Source organism: Odocoileus virginianus, chromosome 22 (assembly GCF_023699985.2).
Source record: "Odocoileus virginianus isolate 20LAN1187 ecotype Illinois chromosome 22, Ovbor_1.2, whole genome shotgun sequence".
Classification (NCBI taxonomy): domain Eukaryota; kingdom Metazoa; phylum Chordata; class Mammalia; order Artiodactyla; family Cervidae; genus Odocoileus; species Odocoileus virginianus.
Window position 1 is genome coordinate 35,082,772 of NC_069695.1, and position 24,287 is coordinate 35,107,058.

General features: G+C 38.5%; 1 protein-coding gene across 26 annotated transcripts in view; it reads left to right on the forward strand.

Annotated features, from left to right (window-relative positions):
- DTNA (dystrobrevin alpha) overlaps positions 1-24,287 on the forward strand; it is a 419,063-nt gene that overhangs the window by 204,754 nt on the left and 190,022 nt on the right. The window contains exon 1 of one of the 26 annotated variants that reach the window (XM_070452811.1): positions 13,795-13,974. The exons of 24 other annotated variants lie outside the window; for them this stretch is intronic. The gene's annotated coding sequence lies outside the window, so the exon portion shown is untranslated. Of the gene's footprint in view, positions 1-13,794; positions 13,975-24,287 lie in introns of those variants that run through there. One more of the 26 variants, XM_070452809.1, reaches the window with a different exon arrangement.

Here is a 24,287-nt window from a genome sequence, read left to right on the forward strand (position 1 = left end):
TCATAGTAATACGGTCCAAGATCACTCATCATACTTCACCATAGCAAACATGATGATAATGAAAAAGTTTGAAGTATTGCAGGAATTACCAAAATGTGATGCAGAGACACAAAGTGAGCAAATGCTGTTGGGGGGAAAAAAAAAGACATTTCTAGACTTGCTTGACACAAGGTTGCTACAAATTGAGCAATTTATAAAAAATAAAATAGAATGAGGTATGCCTATCCATGGCTTCCAAGGTGGCTCAGGGGTAAAGAACCTGCCTGCCAATGCAGGAGATGCTGAAGATGTGGGTTCGATCCCTGGGTCAGGAAGATGCCCAAAAAGGAAATGGCAAAAATCCAGTCCAGTGTTCTTGCCTGGAAAAACCCATGGAAGGAGGAGCCTGGCAGGCTAAAGTCCTTGGGATTACAAAGAGTCAGACAAGGCTTAGTGACTGAGCATGCATGCACACGTGCCTATACACTTCTCCCCACCCTCAGCAGATTTTCCTTCATATTTTACTGGCATCACTGGCCAGAGGGTTGCAATAGCAGTGATGGACTTAGACATTTCTATAGACCTACAGAGTAGCCACAGACAACAACCCTGCCTGCAAAGAAAAATAGGAGAATGGCTGTTAGGTAGGTAAGCACCAAATCTGTTACATTTTCATAGATTGTATGAAACAGATCCATCTGTATTAGTTTATGCTTTGTATTTGCCAGGGACAAAAGAATCTTTTCTTGACACACAGGCAGTCAGACTTCAGAAAAGGTAGGTTCAAAGATTATGCTCAGCACCTTGTCTCTTTCCCCATTTTTAGCTCTGTTTTCCTCTGGTGTTGGATTAATAGTTAAGGAGGCTCTACCCAATCAGTGATGAAGAAAGCCACTGGGATCTCCCAGCATATGTAATCTGCCCAGCCATAGTCACAAAGAAAAGAACTGGATGCTGTTTCTCACATGACTTTGATTGGCTCTGCTTAGGTCACATCAGTATTCCTACTACACTTTTTATTTCTTTATAGCCAGGAAAAATCCCTCCATTTGACCTCAGCCAGCCACTTCTTAGATGACCACTGGAGCTAGTTACTCAGACACTGAGCCCCTTCCACAATCAGAAAGTAAGACATCCCACTCTCCAAACACCACACCGCACCTTTCTAGCTCTTTTTCTCTGATCTCCACATTTGCATTTCTTTGTGTTCATTGCAGGGTCTTTTGGTCCTAGCTCTTTTTTTTAAGTAGTTTTTTAAATTTAATTAATTTATTTTTAATTGAAGAATAATTGCTTTAGAGTATTGCATTGGTATCTACCAGACATCATCATGAATCAGCCATAGGTTTACCCATGTCCCCTCCCTAGTTCTTTCATACCGATAAAATGTCTCCTGCTGTCTTTACTTCTCTCCTTTCTTGCCTAGATTCCATGGTCCAGCCCTTGTACCAATTGCTGTCGGATGATGTACTTTCAACACCATTACACATCTTATCTCCCATCACATCCACTAGACAACGCAGAGCCACGGATGAGCCCGCTCCCCTGGCTGATCCAGGCTTTCCCTTACTTGTTGAGCTTTGTTGCAAATCACACAACTGACCATGCTGATGTTGTTCTAGACTCATGATCACCCCTTCACAAGTGCTTGCAACCATCCCTGACTATCCTACTAGTTCTATAGACAGTTTACTCTCCTACCCTCCAAAAGGACTAGCTCATTGTTTTTCGCTTGCATCAAACCTTTTCTTTATTCTTCATTGGTAGCCAGCAAACTTGTTTCTTAGAAGCAAGAAAACAGAAGCTATTAGATAGAAACTTCCTCTTTCTTTGCCCAAACTTGCAAGCATACCTCCACCTGCACCTTCAGTTCCTTCTTCCCTCATATCATGTGGCCGTTTCTCTCCATGTGTTCTCTAAACCTTGTCCCCTTTTACTATCTTCAAGACTGAGTATGTTAAATCAGTTATTTTCTGTCCCTTACTGTCAGTTTCTGACTTTAGGGGGCCACTCTCCTCAGCCTGTAAATATTTTCTGCAATCGCCTATATTTGAAATACTCTGTTGACTGTATTTGTTTACACAAATCTAACTTTCTCCCAAAAAAGTTGTTTGGAGCAGCTGACTTCACTTCCTCATCCTCACCTTCCCCTGAGAAGGGTCTTATTAAGATCATTCTTATCTTCATATTCCAAAGCTATTGAATGCTTCTTCCAATATCATCTGAACCTCTCAGAAGCTTTCAATTCAAAGACCACCCCTTCTTTCCTGGAAAACTGCCCTGTTTCGGCCTCCACTGAAAGCTACTCACAGGTTTCCCCCACCTCCCTGACCCCTCTGTCTGGGGGAGGAAGCTTGGGCCACTTCTCCAAGTATGATCTCCTTTCAACACAACTTTTAAAAAGTTGCCTTGTACCTACGACTGCCACCTGTACATTTCCATCCATTCCTTATCTTCAGGGCTCTAGGCATATGTAGACCCAGCATTCCTGACATCACTGCTTTACAGTCTCAGAGGCACCTCAGATTGAACACTTTCTTGCACACATGCCTTGCCGCACTCTGCTTCCGTCCGCATGCTCCTGCATCTTAGTCAATGGCACCTCCTTCTATTTTATTTTAAACATCAAAAACATTGGGGGGGGGGTATAGCCGATTAACAGTGTTATGATAATTTCAGGTGAACAATGCAGGGACTCAGCCATACACATACATGAATCCGTTGTCCCCCAAACCCCCTCCTATCCAGGCTGGCACATAACACTGCACAGAGTTCCATATGCTTACAATAGGTTTTTGTTGGTTATCCATCCTCTTATTTTAGAATGTGGGGGGTTCTCCTTTACACCCTCTTCTCACTCGTCCTCCCACATTCAGTCTATGAAAGGCTCCTATGAGTTCTGCCTCCGGAATATATTTCTGGTGTGTCCACGTCTCAGTCTCCACTGCCAGCGTTTTAGTCCAGAGTCACCAGTCAGCCCCCAGGCTGGTTTCACTTCATCCACTCTTGCCCCTCTCCTATCCCTTCTCCACACCGAAGCCAGGGTTTCTTTTAAAAGTTAAAATTATATTTCTTTACTCTCATGCTCTGAGTCCTCCCAGAGCTTCCCACTGCACTGAGGATAAATTACAGAAGCCCCTAGTATGTCCCACAAAGCCCGGTCCCTGCCAACCTTTTCATGCCCTGACCTTCCGTCCCTTCTGCAGAGAGCTCCAGCCACGCTGGTCTCACTGTATTCATGGGACACATCAGGTTCTGACTGCCTTGGGGGGCTCACCTTGCTCTTCTCTTTGTCAGAAAGGCCTCCTCCTCATTCTCCATGGGCTTTGTCTCAAATGTTATTTTCTCAGAGAGGTCTGAGGTAACACCAGATCACTGCAGAGAGACCATTCTTTCCTCTTACCCCGTTCCAAGCTTGGATGTGGCCTTAATAACCATGGGACTCACTGTGAAACTGAGAACCATTCTCAGAGCTTTCCTGAAGTCCTGATGATGATAGGGAGATAAGCCAGATAGTAGAGTGAGTCATCAGCACAATTATACCTTAGACCATAGTCACATCCATCAAAAGGGGTCCTACCTTGCCTCCATCCTCCATGGGTCATCACCATGTATTAGAACCTGCGTCCCCTTCAGGTAGGAGTTTCTTTTGACCTAGACCTTGTTCCCGGATCCCAGAACTCCAACACTATTTCTTTCTGGATTTAGTCCCCAAACCCTTCCCCATTCCAGTTAATAACAGATTGTTTTCTAGTTCTTCCACCTATAATGAACACAGCATTTTTGAGTGACTTAGTTTTTCTTTATCTTTACCATTATCTTCTAGGCCAGGCAATATATAACCAATAGTTAGTTGCTCAGCTATGTCTGACTCTTTGCAACCCCAGGGATGGTAGCCTGCCAGGCTGCCCTGTTCATGGGATTTTCCAGGCAAGAATACTGGAGTGAGTTACCATTCCCTTCTCCAGGGGATCTTATTGACCCAGAGACCGAACACGGGTCTCCTGCACTGCAAGCAGATTCTTTACTGTCTGAGCCACCAGAGAAGGCCATGTATAACCAACAGGCCCAGAAAAAGTCATCTGTATGTGGAATATGGCTATATAGTTTGAAAAGTAACAATCCATTTTAAAAATCAGGCTGTCTGTTATATAACTGAATCACTTTGCTATACTCAGAAATAAACACAATGTTGTAAATCAACTATACTTCAGTAAAGTAAATTTTTAAAAATCAAGCTGTATATTTCCATAGAGAGAGACACAAATAGGGAAATCCAAAAATATTAACTGTGGTTGGTGGGACTGTAAGTGATTAGAAAATGTTTTTGCTTACTTTTATTTTTTTAATTGGTCTACAGTGTTTACCAAAGATATCATAAAGCCTGAAATAGATAAAGCAGATGTGTTTGTGTTTAACACTTTGGATATTATTGCCCATGACATTGTGCATGGGCAATCTGAACTCTCCTATATGGTCACACTTATAGCAATAATATCCAAAGGAGCTAATATGCAAATTCAGGTTTCTCTCTGCATGATTTGTGTGTTTAGGAGCCTATAAACACATCATTGTGTCTTCACCAGGATGTCAAGGGTCTTTACATGTATAACAAATACTAGTGACTAATATCCTCCCAAGAGAAGGCAATGGCAACCCACTTCAGTTCTCTTGCCTGGAGAATCCCAGGGATGGCAGAGGCTGGTGGGCTGCCGTCTATAGGGTTGCACAGAGTCAGACACGACTCACGCGAAGCAGCAGCAGCAGCAATATCCTCCCCAAACACTTTCCTCTCTGACGAACGGTGTAGGATGCTAGTGCCCTTCTGCTTTGTGTTACTTATATGCCGTAATTTTGATATTAAATCAGAAGGTCCTTCCTAAAGTCTCATCTGGCAAAGGCAAACTGTGTTGCCTTCAGTAATAAAGGGAGAACACCTGCTCACTATTATTTACCTGCAGATATCCTTTCAAACGCTTCAGTGCCTCCCTCACAGGCTTTTATGCCACTTCCCTTCCTGTGTATTGTTCTCCATCATATAATGAATGGTTTCTCCAGTTTCTCCATTTCACGTGTCACTCTGAGGCTATAAAGGGAATGCAGTGACCTGACTGATGAACTGACCAATGTGAAGTGTGGGCTGAGGATAACCCCTCCTAGATGGGCTCCAGTGACACCCCTGGGTCTCACATACGTAAACCTCTGAACTGTCAGACGGATGGCCCCTGCCAATTGGCGTTTGCCACCACAGTCACCCAGAAGGGTCCAAAGCGCCTGATATCTTTATGTTATGGGTCAATGTATACAAAATGTGTTTAAAAAGCCAATGAATCTTTCCCCTCATCCCAATCATAGAAGTCATTCGAGTCTGTATATAGAATGGGACTTCCCTGCAGCTCAGATGGTACAAAATCTCCCTGCAATGCAGGAGACACTGGTTCTATCTCTGGTTGGGAAGAGCCTCTGGAGAAGGGAATGCCTTTCACTCCAGTATTCTTGGCTGAAGAATCCCATGGACAGAGGAGCCTGGCGGGCTACAGTCCATGGGGTCGCAAAGAGTCATGTACAATTGGGCAGCTAAGATTAAATATAGAATGAAATATCAAATATTAGTTTGTTGCTCATCTCAATTATTTCAATTTTCTCAATAATGGTGTTTCTCTCATATCCTTTTTCTCTCACTCCCTAAGTAATTTCACTATGTTCCCTTGAGTCGCATTTGCTTCTCTTTTTATCTTTCCCCCCAAATCACCTTTATATCCTTTTCCAGCTGTTTCTATGTTTTCCTGAAATAATTTATCCTATACAGTTTTGCCTTGATGCCTTAATTCCCCTCCACAACTTGCTTCATTTTCTCATCCCTTTCACTGTCATTGTAGTTGTCATCAATAATTAACTTTTCCTCAATGTCCACAGGTACATTGAATGTACACTGGACGTTCCATTGGCCTCTTGGTTTCTCCATCTCTTTACCTGTGATATATAGACACACGCTACCTGAGAGACACTTCCAGTCTACCCTCCCTCTTCACCTTGCCACTGGCACTTAATTACTTGTCCTTTCCCAGGGACACATGACAAAGGGCGAGATAAACTCAACAGCTTTTATCACGCCTACATCTAATCTCAGTCACCGAAAATACTCATCAGGCATCCCTCTACACACCTTTATTTTCTAGCCTCTTATTTTGTATTGGAGTATAATTTACTAACAACGTTGTGGTAGTTTCAAGTGGACAGTAAAGGGATTCAGTCATATGTATGCGTGTGTGCATGCTAAATCTCTTTAGTCGTGTCCAACTCTGTGCAACCCTATTGCACCTTAACCCGCCAGGCTCCTCTGTCCATGGGATTCTCCAGGCAAGAATACTGGAGTGGGTTGCCCTGCTCTCCTCCAGGGGATCTTCCTGACCCAGGGATCAAACCCACGTCTCCCGCATCTCCTGCATTGGCAGGCGGGTTCTTTACCACTAGCGCCACCTGGGAAGCTCCAGACGTATATATGCATGTGTCCATTCTCCCCTAAGCTCCCCTCCTATCCAGGCTGTCACATAACATTGAGCAGAGTCCCCTACGCTATGCAGTAGGTCTTTGGTGGTTATCTATTTTAAATACAGCAGTGTGTACATGTCGATCCGAAACTCCCTATCTCATCCCCCCATCCTTCCCCCGTGACAACCATAAATGTGTTCTCTAAGTCTCTAAGTCTGTTTCTGTGTTGTAGAATGTCTGCTCTGCTGATGTATTCCAAGTCCAGAACACAAAATAGAAGAATCTGGGAAAACACACCTACTATCATAACAGCAAATGCTTTCCAAGCCTAGGACACCCTGAATGGGTCCTTTTTGCCCCTAAATGTTCTGTTTAAACTAACCTAATTAAATTACCTGTCTCCTCTCAAGTCAGTTAATTATATTTTTCTCATATATTTTATATCCACAGCTATATTTTCTTTATCCATGTTTTTATCTCCCCATCTAGATTATAGGCCATTTATATTTCTTTGCCTACAAATAGTACAGTGTGTGCTTTTAGAAGGCACTTATAGTATTTATTAAATTAGAATAAGTCATCTGATCTTAGAACAAGTCACATGGAAGAGACTGAGAACCCATAATTTCTGTGTATTCTGTCTTCAGACTAAGAAAATGAATTCTTTTAAGGGTGGGGTCTACAGAAATCTGCCTGTTTCCTTGACTTCACAAATAGACTTGATTTTTGGAAATGTCTTTCCATTTCCCTCTAGCTGAGACATAATATATCCTGTCAGATGGAGACTCCATCATGGCTGGGCAAACACACCTGAATTTACAGGATATGGGATTGTCAAGGAGGATGACCAAACACATATTTCTTCCCCTTCCTTTCCGAGCTTCCTGACAATCTAGCATTCATACAGTCACGCAGCTCTTCTGCTCTTCTGACAGAATACAGGACCATAAAAGAACGTGGGCCCCATCAAAGAGCATGTCTACATTTTATATCAATTTGAACTCACTGATTTTATGAGTCCTCTCAACTCTCTTGGAAGCCTTTTCCAGTTTGTTTTTCTCAGGACAGATTTGGGTCTGGGAGACTCTTTGCTTCTTCTCAGTGTCCACTCTGTTTTGCATTCAGCGGAAAGTGGCTATAGAGATACTGCCATGTGGCTTGACCCTGACAACAACTAGCATCACCCACCACCAAGTAACTCCCATTCCTGACTTGGGCTCAGAGCACATTCATGGAGTTTCACAGGTAATATGTAGGACGGAGCCCCTCAGAGGTGAAGTGCCATTCAGGATCAGCATGGTGGGCTTTCCAGGTAGCTCAGCAGTAAAGACTCCGTCTGCAAAGTAAAGACACAGGAGATGAGGGTTCAATCCCTGAGTCTGGAAGATCCCCTGGAGGAGGAAATGTTAACCCACTCCAGTATCCCTGCTGGGAAAATCCCATGGACAGAGGAGCCTGGCAGGCTATGGTCCATAGGGTCACAAAGAATCAGACACAGTGGAAGCAACTTAGCATGCATGCATACATGCACACATGGTGAAATGACAGAAAGGAAAGCAGATCAGAAAGAGCCCAGTTTCCATTCTAGCACCAGAAGAACTCACAGTGAGACTCTGAGCCAGCCCTGGCATCTCACTGAGGCTCAGTTTTCTCTTCTATAAAAGGAAGCATTATGCTAAATTATATGTATGGTGGTGATGGTGGTAGTGGTTTAGTTGCTAAGTCATGTCTGACTCTGCAACCCCATGGACTGTAGCCCGCCAGGCTCCTCGGTCCATGGGATTTTCCAGGCAAGAATACTGGAGTGGGTTGCCATTTCCTTCTCCAAATTATATGTATGGATCCTGTCAATTCTAAAATTGTATCCTTAGACTTTCTAACTTAAACCAATAATCTTCCTTCCATTCTAAGGGATCCATTCTAAGGAAATAACCCAAGATGGGATCAAAGTTCATATGCAAAGGTATATTGCTTATAATAAAAAACCTGGAAAAGACTAAAAATATACTTGACAATAAGGCATGGCTAAATCAATTCTGATACATCCAAATAGCAGAATTTTATGCAACTGTCAAAAAATATTTTCAAAGAATACATAATATGATTGCATGTTTATTGTATGTGTCTTTCATTAAGCAATAGAAAGCAATTTTCAACATTATCCAAGATATTTACTGTGTTAAAGAAGTACATCAAAACATTGGTATTTGTTACTTCAGATAGCTGAATTATATGTGTTTAAGATTATTTCATAAATTGCACTTTTTAACTTCTATACTTTGAACCTGTGATATGGGCAAGTATAACTTTTTATTATTAAGTTTAAAAACCAAGGAGATTTTTCATTAAGGAAAAATCCTGAATATAATTATATAATTATGAATTTTAGAGAGAGATGAAAAGCAAACAACAGAAATTTGGGAATAAGTTTTCCTAAGTGAGCATGGCAAAACAATTCCAGTTTTACAAATAAGTTATCTGCAGAAAACATAGGCATTCATTTCACAGTGCTATTTAAAAAAGGAGGCATTTTCTGTGATGCGTCAACAGTAGAAAAACACAAAGACATCCTTATTATTTATAGCAAGATTAGTACAATTCAAAGGAAGAGTACATGTTTTGAAAACATCTTAAGGGTCAAAGAGACTATCTTGATATTGATTTATATAAATTGAAATGGCTTGCAAGAGTGTTCTTTCATAAGAAATTTTCGTGAGTAGAATAGATACTAATCCGATTAATATTTTTTAGGTCAGCTGCTCAGAGCAGCCCAAGAAACACTGTGCTTGCCAAAACTATTCAATAGATCACAATCACTTTGTGGTTGCTGTTAGCAAGTTTTCTCATTTGATTTAAACCAGTGACTGAACAATAAAGCACTTTGTGGTATTATAAAATAAATAACAGTTTCAAAATGTGACCTGAAAAAAAATCACTCTTGTTGAGGTTCAAATTGGTTTGTCCTGTTTTAATTTCATTGACGTTAACAACCAGTTTTTTGTAATGATGCTGTTTCACCCGTTATTGACCAGAGACATGTTAACACCACAGACTTTCGTTTCTGCAAAAATCTTTTGGTCAATAATGTGTTAATTCAAGCTTGTGACCTCTGAGCCTATATTATTACTTTGAGTTTGGTAAATTAGGTGCCCTCCTGTCTGAAGAGAGATCAGTGAAGCAAGTAACCCTATAAGCTTCCTCCCAAGTCCCTGGGTCCATGGTTTAGCAAATTGACTTTCTGAAGTACAGTATTTCAATGCCTTTTGTGCATGAAGTCACAAAAGCTATCCCCCTAGGTGACTGAATTCTTCATATGAAATTAAGTGGGTCACACCAGCATGGATTATGTTACAAATTTTGTTCACACTGAGTGAGACATTAATATTTGCAAAGGGGATTTAAAACCTGGCAAAACCAAATATACTGACATCTTAAAGAGAGACAATCAAACAGGTTGCTTTAGCCCCTGACAAAGGACGTTTGCTAATCATACTGAATGCTCTAGCAGCAGTCTACATTAACTCTTGGGTCAGCCAAAAAGTTCGTTCGGGTTTTTCCATAGCATCTTACAGAAAGACGTGAATGAACTTTTTGGACAACCCACTACATAAAACTCTTAAAACTTATACAATGAAAAACAATTAGATACATAACCAATTCCTAGTGGGGAAAAGGCACACGGTAAGGACTCCCAGAGAAATGAATTATTCAAACGGTGGTCCTTTTGGTCTTGCCTTCATCAACTGCCCTGAAGAGGATTAGCGGGTGCTGAATTCTCCAATGGACGTGCTTCCTGCTTCTTTGCTTGTGCTTATAGAATTGTGTGTCAGGAGTCACAGCACTTAAGGATTTTTCAGAGTTGTAGCAGTGCCAAAGCTATTTTAATAATCTCTACCAATTTTCTTGTAGGGCTGTTTTTTTTCTAATGTTAGAGAAATCTTGCAATGTGCAACATTCATTTTTATCCTTTCTGGCAACTTCCTGCAATGAAAGTTTTTTTCTCTCTCGGGATTTTTTATTAACCCCTGACTGCTGCTTTGCACTATAAGTCTTCAAAGGGATTTTGATGCTAATTTTCTGATGCAGTTGGCTTTGGTGTCAGGTAATTTCCTGAGTTAGATGACTGTGAAGAAAAACAGCTAAAAGTCTGTATTGGTGAGCAGTTTAAAGCCCTTGTTACAGATCGAGGCGATCTTTTCTTTTTTTAATTGAAGTAAGTTGATTTACAATGTTGTGTTCACTACTGCTTTCAGGGTAATCTTTTAAAAGCTACTGTTAATCCAACATTGGTAAATTGTTTTAAGATGAGATCTATGTATATAATTTTTAATATCAAGCTTTTTATGATAAAAGTTCTCATATTCCATTTTAATTTGAAAAAAATACTAATAACATATAGACCATTTCTTGAGAATCCAATGTAAGTATCAAAATGAACTGCTTTCTTTACTGTGTTTTTTTTTTTCATATTTAAAAGGTTTTTAATTGACTCCCAAGTTTAACCCTCTTCCACCTGTTTTGCCCTGGGAATATGTAAAACCACTTGACTGGTTATCCCCCCCCCTTGTTGGTTTGTAGGTAAGAATAAGCAACCTAGGTATTTGCCTGGCATGGTCTCTATGTTCATGCTGCATCATTACCCTAACTTATACTATGGAATGCATGTATGAGTCTGATTTAAATCAATCAACAGTTTCATCAGCAAGAGAAAGTCAGGTAGGTGTCAGTACACTTTCTCATTGTCCCTCTTGCTCAAAAGTCATTCACATTTTTACTAAAAAGTACTAGCAATCATTTGTTGAGCATTTAGTTTGTTTCCAAGCTCAGTGTTTGAAGCTTCCCTTGAACTGGATCATTTCATTTTCTTTAAAGTAGGAGCTTTACAGTAACCCAGGTTTAGAGAGGTTAATGATCTATCCAAGATCACCAACGGGCGTGAGCAGGAGCCATGTTTCACACCCATGACTGGGTAGCTCCATGATTGATCCTCTGAAGAGCTCCCGGCTCCTGTTGCTCATGTCCATTAGTGGCATAGAATATTAAGGAAAAACTTTTGTGGACCTCGTAAGGGTTTAACGAAAAGCTTTGAGCTCAGTCCTGGAGGAGATGAGGGCTCCTCCACTGTTCTAAGGTAAAACATTCATGTCCTGCTTTATCCGTTCAAGAAATAGCCACTGAACAAAATGAAAAGACAACATGCAGATTGAGAAAAAATATTTGCAAACAATGAGACCGACAATGAATTTCCAAAATATACAGACAGCTCATACAACTCAACAGCAACAACAACAATAAAAAACAACTTTATCAAAATTGGGTAGAAAACCTAAATAGAGATTTCTCCAAAGAAGACATTCAGATATAGGCAGCCAATAGGCACATGAAAGATACTCAATATTGCTAATTGTTAGAGAAATACAAACCAAAACTACAGTGAGTTACCGCCATTGTACCTAGTAGTCAAAATGGGCATCATGAAAACATCCACAAATAACAATGCTGGAGAGGGTGTGGAGAAAAGGAAACCCTCCTGCACTGTCGGTGGGAATATGAATTGTTGCAGCCACTATCGAGAACATTATAGAGGTTCCTAAATATTAACGGTAGAGCTGCCATAGCATCCAGCAATCCTTCTCCTGGGCGTTTATCTGAAGAAAATTAATTTGAAAACATACATGTACCCTAGTGCTCACAGCAGCACTGTTTACAACAGCCACAACATGGAAACAAACTAATGTCCGTGGATGAATGGATAAAGATGCTGTATATATACAGTGGAACCATAAAAGAGAATGAAATAATGCCATTTGCAGCAACCTGGACAGACCTGGAGCTTATCGCACTAAGTGAAATAAGTCAGGAAGAGAAAGACAAATACCATATGATATCACTTATATGTGGAATCTAAAATATGACACAGATGAACTTATTGACAAAACAGAAACAGACTCACAGACATAGAAAACAATGTGGTTGCCAGAGCTGGGGAGGGATAAATTATGAGTTTGGGGTTATACAAACTACTATATATAAAATATATAAGCAACAAAGTCCTACTGTATAGCACAAGGAACTATATTCAATATCCTTCAATACACCATAATGGCAAAGAATATGTGTGTGTGTGTGTGTAGCTGAATCATTTTTGCACTACACCAGAAACTAACACAACATTGTAAATCAACCCTATTTTAATTTTAAAAAACAGAAAATAAATTGTCCCTGAGCCCCTTCATTGTGCCAAAGCTGATGACTGGCGTAGAAATCTGAAAAAGACACAGCTCCCTTTCCTAGGAGAGTCCATATCTAAAAAGTGAAGTTAGATATGTAAACACAGTATTATGAAATATGAACTAAATATGGGCAGTAAGCAAGGCTGTGGAAGCAGCAGGGTGGCAATGCGAGGCCTGAGGGACAAAGCCGTCTCTGGCTAGAGCTCAGAGTCGTGTGGTGGGAGGGAGGAACCGCAGCTGAAATGAGGTGAAGCCCCAGCCACTCAGGACTCCTCCCGTCAGCCTTCCTTAAAATACTGGGAAGAAAATGAAGGTGAATCCTTCAATCTTAATTATGTAACCATTGGTCTGGGGGAGGGGGATCCCTGGATTGCTCAGAGTTAATATTGTGCCAACCCCATATCTTAATCTTAATATAGAGCCCCCAGATACAGTTTGCGTAATTCTAGTAGGCTCTGCCACCCTAGATCCAAATCTATGAGCATTTTAAATAGAACTGAAATCTAATCTGTTTAAATAACAGATAAACACAGGGTCTTGATGAAAAGAAAATGAAGAATGTTACCTCCCACCTCTGAGCTGTAATTAGGAGTTTCCCCTAGGAAAATACTTTGAGACTAGCCCTTCATAGACTAATGTAGTGTTTCTCAGCATCTCTATTTACTGAATCATTTCATGTATTTTTAAAAATATTTTAAAAGATGCTGGGAGATTAATGCTGCATTTCCTACTGAGTTAGTAACTGACATTTTAAAATATTTGGTCCGCAGAAGTAGTAGATAATCATCAGTCTTTCAAGGGATTAGCAGCATCTTAAAAATGCATATTGTTATTTCATTAGTTGGTTTACATTTTCTGGGAGCCCTTTTTTTCTTGCATCTTTTTACTCATTTTTCTTTTTCTTTTTTCCTTGTCCGCAAAGTTGAGTCAGCAACAGAAAGATATTCAAATTAGACTTGTCATACAGGAAAAAAAAAAATCTGACTTTGTCAGGGTGGGTGGAGGGGGAAAAAGCAACTTTTTGTCAGTCTTTTGTATTTCAGCAGCTGGATTCATTGCTGCCATGGTAACGGACCACATGATGAGGTGTATTAGATTGCTGTGTGTTGAGAACAAGGGGAAGAATGAACACAGCGTTTTATTGAAGTTGAAGGTTACTTAGGAGTTTCTTCTGTGGAAGTGTGTAAGGTCAAATACTATAGCTTTCAGCATATGTAATGCTTTAGAGGAAGAATTAGGGGCATGCTGCTGCATTTAACTACAAAACCAGGTAAGGTTTAATTGAATCTATGAAACTGACCTCTTACTTCTTCTGTTGCAATGGCATAACTTGCCGGGTAGAATTTCACTGTCACCCCCATCCCCACCCCCACATGGACACAGGGCAGATTTCTCCTGTCTCCCCTACCCCGACTCCCCCCACCTCTGATTGCATCTGTTTTTAATTTGAAAGTTTGGAACATTGTGAATTTTTATAGTTCTTTGGTAGTGTGAGTGAGCGTGTGTGTGCAAGTAAAAGAAAGAAAACTAGAAAGAAAGTAATAAGAATGCAGTTAGCGTCTTCAGATCAATGTAAAACAGAGTAAAGTGTTTCCTTCTTTGAAAATGGTCCACTTTTCTTAGTGGACACCTTATTAGTGGCATTAGCCCAGAGCTGCTTGTCTCTTATACTAATGGAGCCATAGAACCAAGTTCTCCAGCCTGTTATTCACTGTATTTATTCTGTCTGGGCTTCTATTCCTTTCTTCCTATTACTACCAGCCTCATTCATCATCAAGAGTTCAGTTTTATCTATAATTTTTACAACATATTTTATATCCATTAATATTCTATTCTTTCAGACACGGTGGTCATATGCATCTTAGAGGATTTAAAAATAGAAGAAAATGTATTACAGGGAGTAGAAAATGAACTCTTTTGCTTAGAGGCTGGTAAGAGCAGAATGTAAACACTTCAGTGTGGCTCCGTGAAGCATCAATTCCCAGAGCATGGGCGCCTCCTCCTTGCGTTGTTTACGTATCATCCAAGCAGCTTGCTTCAAAGAGGGAGGCTTGGATATGTGCAGAGCAAGTTAAAGAAGAAAATTTATGATTTGTTTTGATTTCTTGTTTCTGCAGTTGTTTGATGTTTAGCTTTCTCGTACGACATTAGGATTTACTTTCATTTTTTAGTTAAGGGCTAACCTAGACAACTTGTCTCCTCTTAGAACAAAGTTGTCTTGGCAGCTTCAGAGACAAACCCCTGCTAAAACTAGCAGGACCCAGTATTACTCAGGGATATTCACTGGAGTGTTTTCATATAGCAGAGGTTTTAAAAAATACTTTCATAGCTAAAAGCAATTGATTGCCACTAATTTGTACTGATTGGGATAAAAGCCAATAAATTATGCCAAGGTTACTCTTATACCACCCTTTCTTTAAAAAGGAACATTTAGATTTTTTAAAATTCTTTTATGTACTGTGATTTTCATTGCTATTTTCTAAGTCTCTCTAGTTTTCATCCATTCAGACCATCTTCTAAATTTGAACAAGAGGTCATAATTATTCAAAACAATTTTTTTGCCATGATTGCAAATAAGGGGAACTATTTCCATGATAACAAATATCAAAAGCATTATAATAGCACATTTGTAGCATTTGTACAATGTCCAAGCTTGAATCCGAATTCTTTCTTTCCTTTTTCCCTTGGTTGCTTTGAATACAAAACAAGCTATGAGCATGTCCTCCAAAATATTTTCACAAGCCTCAGTTGTTACTTAAAAATAGGAAATTACCAAGAGTTGGTGAAAGATGGTACCTGGTAAAATATTTTAAAGTGTGAAATTCTTAATACTGGGAATATCTGAGATAGAAAGAGGGAGAGAGAGAGAGACAGAAAACATAAGAAAAGAAAAATAGACACAAGATAAAAGTGTGAATGATCTCTTAGCCAAGCTTTCTTCTTTCCTTCAGTATTAGAATAGGTTAAACCTTTATATAAAAAAGAAGAGAGACAGTATAGCGTGGATGAGGTGAAATTAACAAAAAGTATTATCATTCCACTATTCCAAGTTTCAAGTCCATGGTAAGGCATGGATAGTTTCTTTCTATTAATTGAAATGAAAACAAATTCCTCTAATTGAATTTACTTCAGTTCTTCCTGTTTTGGGCTAAGATATCAGCTAGCTTATACATTAGGGCTAGAAGTGTGTTAAAATGTACCCATTTTTTTGTGATTTTTATACACTTGGCACTAAACCATGTGTACATGTCCATTTTTAAAGTTATTGTAACTGAGAGGTCCATAAGATGAAAACTTCTTTTAAATATTTAATAAGAATTGTATATATTTAAGGTATACAACATGATGACTTGATATACATGTATGTAATGAAATGATTGCTACAGTCAAGCTAATTAACATATCTTCTGCTCAAATAGTTACCATTTTGTGTGTGTGATGAGAGTTCCTGAAATCTACTCTCTTAGCAAATTTGTGTTACATAGTATAGAGAATTATTAACTCTGTTCATCAGGCCTTACATTAGATCTCTAGACTAGTTCATCCTATATTCGTGCCACTTTGTACCATTTGACCAACATCTCCTGGTTCCCCCACCCAACAATGGTTGGTAGCCACCATTCTAATATCTGCTTCCATGTGTTTACATTGTTTAGAGTCCACATTATAAGTGAGATCCTACAGTAGTTTTCCTTCTGTGTCTGGCTTATTTCATTAGCATAATGTCTTCTACATTCATCTGTTTTGATGCAAACGTCAGAATCTTACTCCTTTTTAAGGCTGAATAGTACTCCTTTTATGTATACATCACAATTGCATTTTCCAGTCATCTGTTAACATACATTTGTTTCCATGTCTTGATTATCACGAATAATCTTGCAATGAACTTGGGAACACAGGTATCTTTTCCATTACTGGCTTACTTTCTTTTGGATATATTCTCAGAAGAGGGACTGCTGAATCATATGGTAGCTCTATTTTCTGTTTTTATAGAAGCCTCCACACTGTTTTTCATAATAGCTGTAGGGAACACTTATATTCTTAAGAGCAAAATGACTTTTTATGTTCTTGCTTTAAGTTAGAAATTTTGCAGATGTTTTGATCATTTGTGTCAACCCATGTTTAAATCATGCTTTACTGTTAATTTTGAATGATTGAGAGCATCTTAACATTTAATCTCTAATTGCTAGAGATCCCTAGCCTCTCAGACAAATAGCTAATTATCTACAAACATTTACCTCTATTAAAGAAACATGTTCAACGGAGTCATGATAAAGAAGAATCATATTGACTATTATAGCCTCTTCAATAAAACTAATGGAAATTTTTGGTCCCTAAGACAAAATCTCTGAAATAGATGAAGATAAAGCCAATGAATGATGATTCAATATCAGCTAGATATTCCACTTTTAGGAGTTGCTATTTTTAAACCTATGACTTCATCAAAGTGGGTTTTATAATTGACAACCATGTAATTTTTTTGTATGAAAAAAATTAGACTTTTTAAAAATATTCTTAAATATTTAAAATGAAAAAAAGTAATGGCATCACAATCATGATAATGATAGTGATTATAATGGCAATGATGATTAATTCAGAGAGAGAGACAGACTTCATTAGAAAGCTCTAAGCTATGTAGTCAAAGGCCAATGTTTTTAGAAAGAAATGGAAAATTTCTAGTAAGTGGTATGATTTTCAGATATTTCCTCCCAACTTTCATTAATTCCATTAATAGCATTTACAAATCAGTAACAATAAGTGTGTTTGTTATGGTCTACTCAGAGCTTATTATAAAGGATATTGACTTTGTTCAACAAGCAATAGATGTTTTCATCAGTAATGATTAAACTCCCCAAGAATTATACAGTGTGTGGCCCAGTATCTGATAGGAAAAGAGTAAATGCATTGCTAGGAGCAAACAATTTGTTACATTTTTGGTATATAAATAGGTACAATCAGCTAGTTTCACTTTCATGATAGTATTACCTTGATACATTTTAGAGTGATATCATTGTTATGTAATTCCCCTCTACCTGGCATTTACATGATAAAATGTTCACCATTGACATCATTTTAATATTTCACTTATATTTTAAAATTTTAAATTATTTGTTTAAATAACAATGGTATTTTACATCTAAAACTTAATAATTTGGGTTTGTTTGGGGAAAAATTGTACTCCGAAGAAGCACTTTCCTCTATGTACTCTCATATGAAAAAAAAATAGCAGATAGATTGATGATTCCAGTATAAAATGTGGATCCATCAAAGTAGCGAAAGGAAATAGAGAACTTGAGATAGTACAATACACCTTCAAAGGCAGAAATCATAAAGAAATGGTTGTATAAAAATGTATTACTTCTGGAAAATGCTATAAACAAAATTAAATGATAAAAAGCAAACTAGAACCAATATTTGCAACACACATGAAAGAAAAGAAGATGAGCATCTATAACATATAATAAAATCTCATAAATTAATAAGAAAGAGAACAGCACTTATTTTATTACTTTATTTTCAGTGCAGTTTTAGGTTTGCAACAGGTTTAAGCAGGAGGTACGGACATTTCCCATACACTTCCCATCCCTACATCTGCACTGGCTCCCTCATTATCAGCACTGAGCAAGAGAATGGTAAAAACAATTTTATCAAAGATCAACCTACACTGATACATAATAATCACCCAAAGTTCAAAGTTTACCTTAGGATTCACTTTTGGTGAATTCTAAGATTCTATGGGATTGGACAAAGGTATAAAGATAAATACCTATATATATATATATATATTTGTATTTCCATTGTTATAATATCATACAGAATATTTCACTGCCCTAAATATCCTCTGTGTTCTGCCTATTTATCTCTTCTTCCCCTCCACACACACCCCTCCTCACCCCCACCTTATCTTGGAAACCATTGAACTTTTTATTGTTCCATAGTTTTGCCCTTTCCAGAATATCAGTTAGTTAGAATCATACAGTATACAGCTTTTTCAGGTTGGTTTCTTTCACTTCCTAATAGGGATTTAAGTCTCCTCCATGTCTTTTCATGGCTTGAAAGCTCATTTCTTTTTAGCCCCGAATAACATTCCATTTGTTTGGATGTATCACAGTTTATTTATCCATTCACCTACTAAAGGACATTTTGGTTGCTTCCAAGTTTGGGCAATTACAAATAAAGCTGCTATAAACATTTATGTGCAGGGTTTTGTGTGGACAGAAATTTTCAGCTTTTTTGGGGTAAATAACAAGGAGTGCAATTACTGGAACATATGCTAAGAGTATGTTTAGTTTTGTCACTCTCAAAGTGACTTTACCATCTTGAATTACTACCAGCAAGAAATGAGGAGTCCTGTTGTTCCACATCTCCACATTTGTTGTCAGTGTTCTGTCTCTAGCCATTCTATTCGATGTGTGGTGGTATCTCATTATTGTTTTAATTTGCATTCGCCTGATGACATATGATGTGAACATTTTCCATAAGCCTGTTTGCCATCTGTATATCTTTTTTGGTGAGATGTCCATTTAGGTCATTAGGTGTATTTTGCATGGCAAACCTTTATAAGATGTGTCTTTTACAAATATTGTCTTTCAGTCTCTGGCTTGTCTTCTGGTTCTTTTGATATTGTCTTTCACAGAGCAACATTTTTAATTTTAATGAAGTCCAACGTATCAATTATTTCTTTCATGGATTCATGTTTTGGTGTTATATTCACTATTATTTTTTAAATATTTACAAATTAAATAAAATATTTTAATCTTTAGCAATTTGTTTAAAAGAAGCAGAAGGAGGAGAGACAGTAATAATATCCAATGTTCTGCTACTGAGAGTAAAAATTGATACATTGTGGGGGAGGCGGTCAACCTGGAAATGTGTGGCAAAGGCTTTAAAAATTGTACCCAACTATTTAAAATATCATAACAAAATAAACATATATACAGCGTTTTTCATTGTTGTGATGTCTATGAGTGTAGACAAGGATAGTCATTCTGGAAAAAAAAAAAAAATTTGAGAAGCGTGACAAACACACCAGCTTATTTCTGCTCTGATACTTCTAAAGCTTAAGAAGGCATAAATATGGCTTACCTAGAGCCACACGTGCTCCGCTGCTCCAGTTTGTAATTAGAACATGTGTAAGCAGCATGGGGTAGAGAAACGGATCTTGGCTTAAGAGTCAGAATGCCTGGGTTCTGCTATGAACTAGCTGAGATAATCTAAGGGTGCGAATATAAGGCATTATTCAACTAGTGTTAGAATGGGAGAGTTTTTTAATTCCTTTACCTACATATCTATATCTATCTTCACAACTGATGTTTCGAATTAAAAGTCCCCTACCAAATGGGAGAGTGCAGGCACATTTTTATAATTGTACTCTAAGAAAGTGCCAGATGGTGAAATCTGGAATGGCTTGACTTTGATAGAAAACACCATAATATTCTGAATTGAATATACTTCCCAATCATTATTATTTGAATTTCATTCAAAAGAAATTTCTGCTTGTATAAGGATGGCAGAGGATGATTGATATTGACTGTAACCTAGCCTTTAGGTGTAGTGGAGATGGCAGAAATCTAGAGGAGTGTTATTCAATGGAAACTTCTGTGGTGTTAGAAATGTTCTGTGTCTGCACCGTCCAGTACAGTAACTAATAGTCACATGTGGCTGCTGGGCACTCAAAATAAGACTAGTTTGACTAAGTAACAGTATTTCTAATTTTATTTAATGCTAAGTAGTTTAAATTATTTAATAGTCACATTTGACAAGTGCTTTCCTATTGGACAGCACAGCTCTAAAATTAAGCACAACAAATCTGTGAGGCTCTTTATGTAATTATTTAATTTAATGTGAGGATTCTTTTCGAGCATATCTGATGAATGATGGTGACAAAAAGGTGAATTTTCTTTATGAAATTTCAGTCCCACTCAAAGAAATACTAAACTGGGAGATCCTTTGATTCTTGAACCTGTAAGTCCAAAGTTTTCCATAAAAGTCTTGGTCCAATATGTTCTATAGCCTTGCTCACTTGAGATTTCTAATGTTCATCCATTTTCTCACTTATTAAAAATAAAAGCACTCAGATTGAATTTATATGTGTCAGTGTAAGAAAAATGCACTTTTCCCTTATTCTCACAATACTACTGTACCCACAACACTTTTTACAGACTGCAGGTTTGTGTGCACGACACACAGTGAGGCCAAACAAACCAAAACATCAGAGTTTGAAGCAAAGAAAGATTTACTGCAGGACCATGCAAGGAGACTAAGTTTGTGCACAAGGGTTTGTGCTCCCAAAGAAACCCAAGATCCTCAAAGGGTTTCAGCAAAGCACTTTTAAAGGCCAGGGAAGGATGAGGTTGGTGGTTGCAAACTTCTTGGTGTTGGAATCCTTTATTCTTGCAACTGTACATGTAGGTCAGGTCACAATGTTCCTTAAACCTACGATAAAACAAATGCTATTCTGTTTTGAACTTTTTAATCTCTATATGAATGGACTTTTAAAGATCAGATCCTTGAGAATAGGCTGTCCTGTATATTTCAGGCTATCGGGAGCATTATTTTACAAAAGATACAGAACTAGCATGACAAGCACAGGTCAACAAAACACAAAAGCAAAAGGAACAGATCTAATATGGAGTCAGATTTGTTCTTCCCTGTTACAGGCTGATAACCAAATGTACGGATTTGCAGCACCAAGCCATTCTGACTGCCTGGAGTCAGTGTCGGGGCCCTCAGCTTAAGGGCTCAGTCTCACAGACTGCTCCCACCTCGACTTCACGTGCCAGTTGCAAGTACAGGTTGTCACCTGTGCTTCTGATGTACCAGCTACAAACGGGAGGTTCCCACGACCACTCCTCAGGTTCAGTCATTGGCTAGTACAGCTCAGAGCACTCAGGAAAACACATGTGTTTACTGGTTTATTGTATAATAAAGAATAAGATAAAGGATATAGATGAACAGCCAGATGAAGAGATACATGGGTGAACTCCAAGCACAGGCACTTCTCTTCCTGTGGAGTTGGGATACAACATCCTCCCAGCACATGAAGGTGTTAACCACCCCAGAAATTCTCCAAGCCCCATACTTTGGGGATTTTTATGAAAGCTTCATCATGTAGGCATGGTCAGTCATTAACTCAATCTTCAGTTCCTCTCATGAAGGATTGTTGTTCAGTCACTAAATCATGTCTGACTCTTTGTGACACCATGGACCGCAGCATGCTGGGCTCCGTTGTCATTCACTACCTCCTGGAGTTTGCTCAAACTCATATCCATTGTGTCAATGATGCTATCTAACCGTCTCAGCCTCTGTCACCCACTTCTCCTCCTGCCCTCAATCTTGCCCAACATCAGGGTCTTTTCCAATGAATCAGCTCTTCTCATCAGGTGGCCAAAGTATTGGAGCTTCAGCATCAGCATCAGTCCTTCCAATAATATCCAGGGTTGATTTTCTTTAGGATTGACTGGTTTGATCTCCTTGCAGCCCAAGAGACTCTCAAGAGTCTTTTCCAGCGCCACAGTTTGAAAGCATCAATTCTTTGGTGCTTAGCCTTCTTTATGATCAACTCTCACATCCGTACATGCCTACTGGAAAAAACACAGCTTTGACTATACAGACTTTTGCCAGCAAAGTGATGTCTCCACTTTTTAATACGCTATCTAGGTTTGTCATAGCTGTTCTTCCAAGGAGCAAGCGTCTTTTAATATTATGGCTGCAGTCACCATCTGCAGTGATTTTGGAGCCCAAGAAAATAAAATCTGTCACTGTTTCCACTTTTTTCCCCATCTATTTGCCATGAAGTGATGGGACCGGATGCCATGATCTTCATTTTTTGAATGTTGAGTTTTAAGCCAGCTTTTTCACTCTTCTCTTCTACCCTTATCAAGAGGCTCTTTAGTTCCTCTTTGCTTTCTGCTATCACCTGGAAGATAGCGGTGGGGTAAAAGTTTCAAGCTTCAATCTTTCTGGTGACCAGCCTCCACCCCAAAGCTACACGGGAATCCACCAAGCATCACTTCATTAAATCAAAACTCCCATCACCCAGAAAATTCCAAAGGACTTAGGAGCTTGGTATCAGAACCAAGAACAAAACCATATATTAGAATGAAAGATGCACCTAGTATTCTTATCACTTAGGAAATTATAAGGATATTAGGAGCTCTGTACCAGGAACTGAGGGAAGAAACCAATATATTTTTTCTATTATTTGAAAATCAGACACTGTACTTGACGTTGCAAAGATAATGGCTGTCCAGAGTCCCTAGATGTAGAGTTTCCTTGAAATACAGTTAGGAGTCGTATATACAGAACATATATTATGGAGGAGGAGTGAGAAAATACTATGTGAAGATGGAAGCACTAGGAAAAACTTTTAAAATAATTTTTAAAATAATATGCCTTAAATAGAAGGTTGGGGAAAGGAGAATTTATAGAGAGAGGACAGTATAAACAAATCAGGGAGAAATGAATATCAGAAATCTCTGGAAATGTAAACTAGTCATGAAGATGTAATGAGACTAGAACTCAAAGATGTTCAGGGACCAGATCACCATCACCATCATCACTACCGTCTACCACCATCATTATCACCACCATCACCATCATTATCACCACATCATCATCAAAATCACAAGAAGCATGTACTGGAACCTAGAATTAGGCCAAGCACTTTTCATGCATTATTTTATTTTTTTCTCACAATTTATGAAGCAAATACTATCCTCTTTATTGATGAGAAAAATGCATCGCCAATAAGAGTCAATCTGGGATGCCAGGCCAGAGGCAACCTGTTAGACCATGCTAACTAAGTCTTCACCTCTGCTGAGTGTTATCTCTTCTATGGAATTTAGACTGTTTTGTCCTGAATAATCTGGGAAGCCCTTTGTATTTAAGGAAATTCATATGGACAGCAGCATAGAAAATAGACTAGAGGGAAGCTGTACTTAATGGATAGAAGTAAGTGAAAAGTTAATGCTACAATCCAGAACAAGGATGAGAGAAATTCTGAGCTGTGGAAGTGGAAGTGGAACTGGAACTTGAAAAGGCGTCTACCTAAGTGATATGTCAGGGGTCTGTCTTTATAGTAAGTCAGGTAGAGAACATCCGACTTATTTCTTAAGCCTCCCCGAAAAGTGTCAGTTCCTCTCTGCAACATTAGATCAAGATTATTGTGGCCAAAGAAACAGCTTATTTTATAATATGCAAGTTTTCCTAACAAGATTAACCTGCATAAATCATCCTTTTGGAAGCAAGTGTCGCTACATCATCTATGTTTTTGAAATATGGGATTTATCACAATGTAAGATAACTAAGGTGGGAACTTCATATTCATGAAATTTTTCCTTTCATTAAAATCTTTTTGTTCTTGATATTAACAAATAGTGATTCTTTTTTCTTCCCAACATCCAAGAATTTTTTAAATACATAATTAAAGCTTATTTAGAAAGGTCAAAGACAGTTCCTTTTATCACTGTGAAAGGAGTCTCTACTTGAATTTCTGATTTGGGTACATTATTATTCTCCTGCCTTTGCCCCATTTGGGTGGATTTGTTTTTCTCTTGGCAGTGTATCCAGGTTCATCTCCGG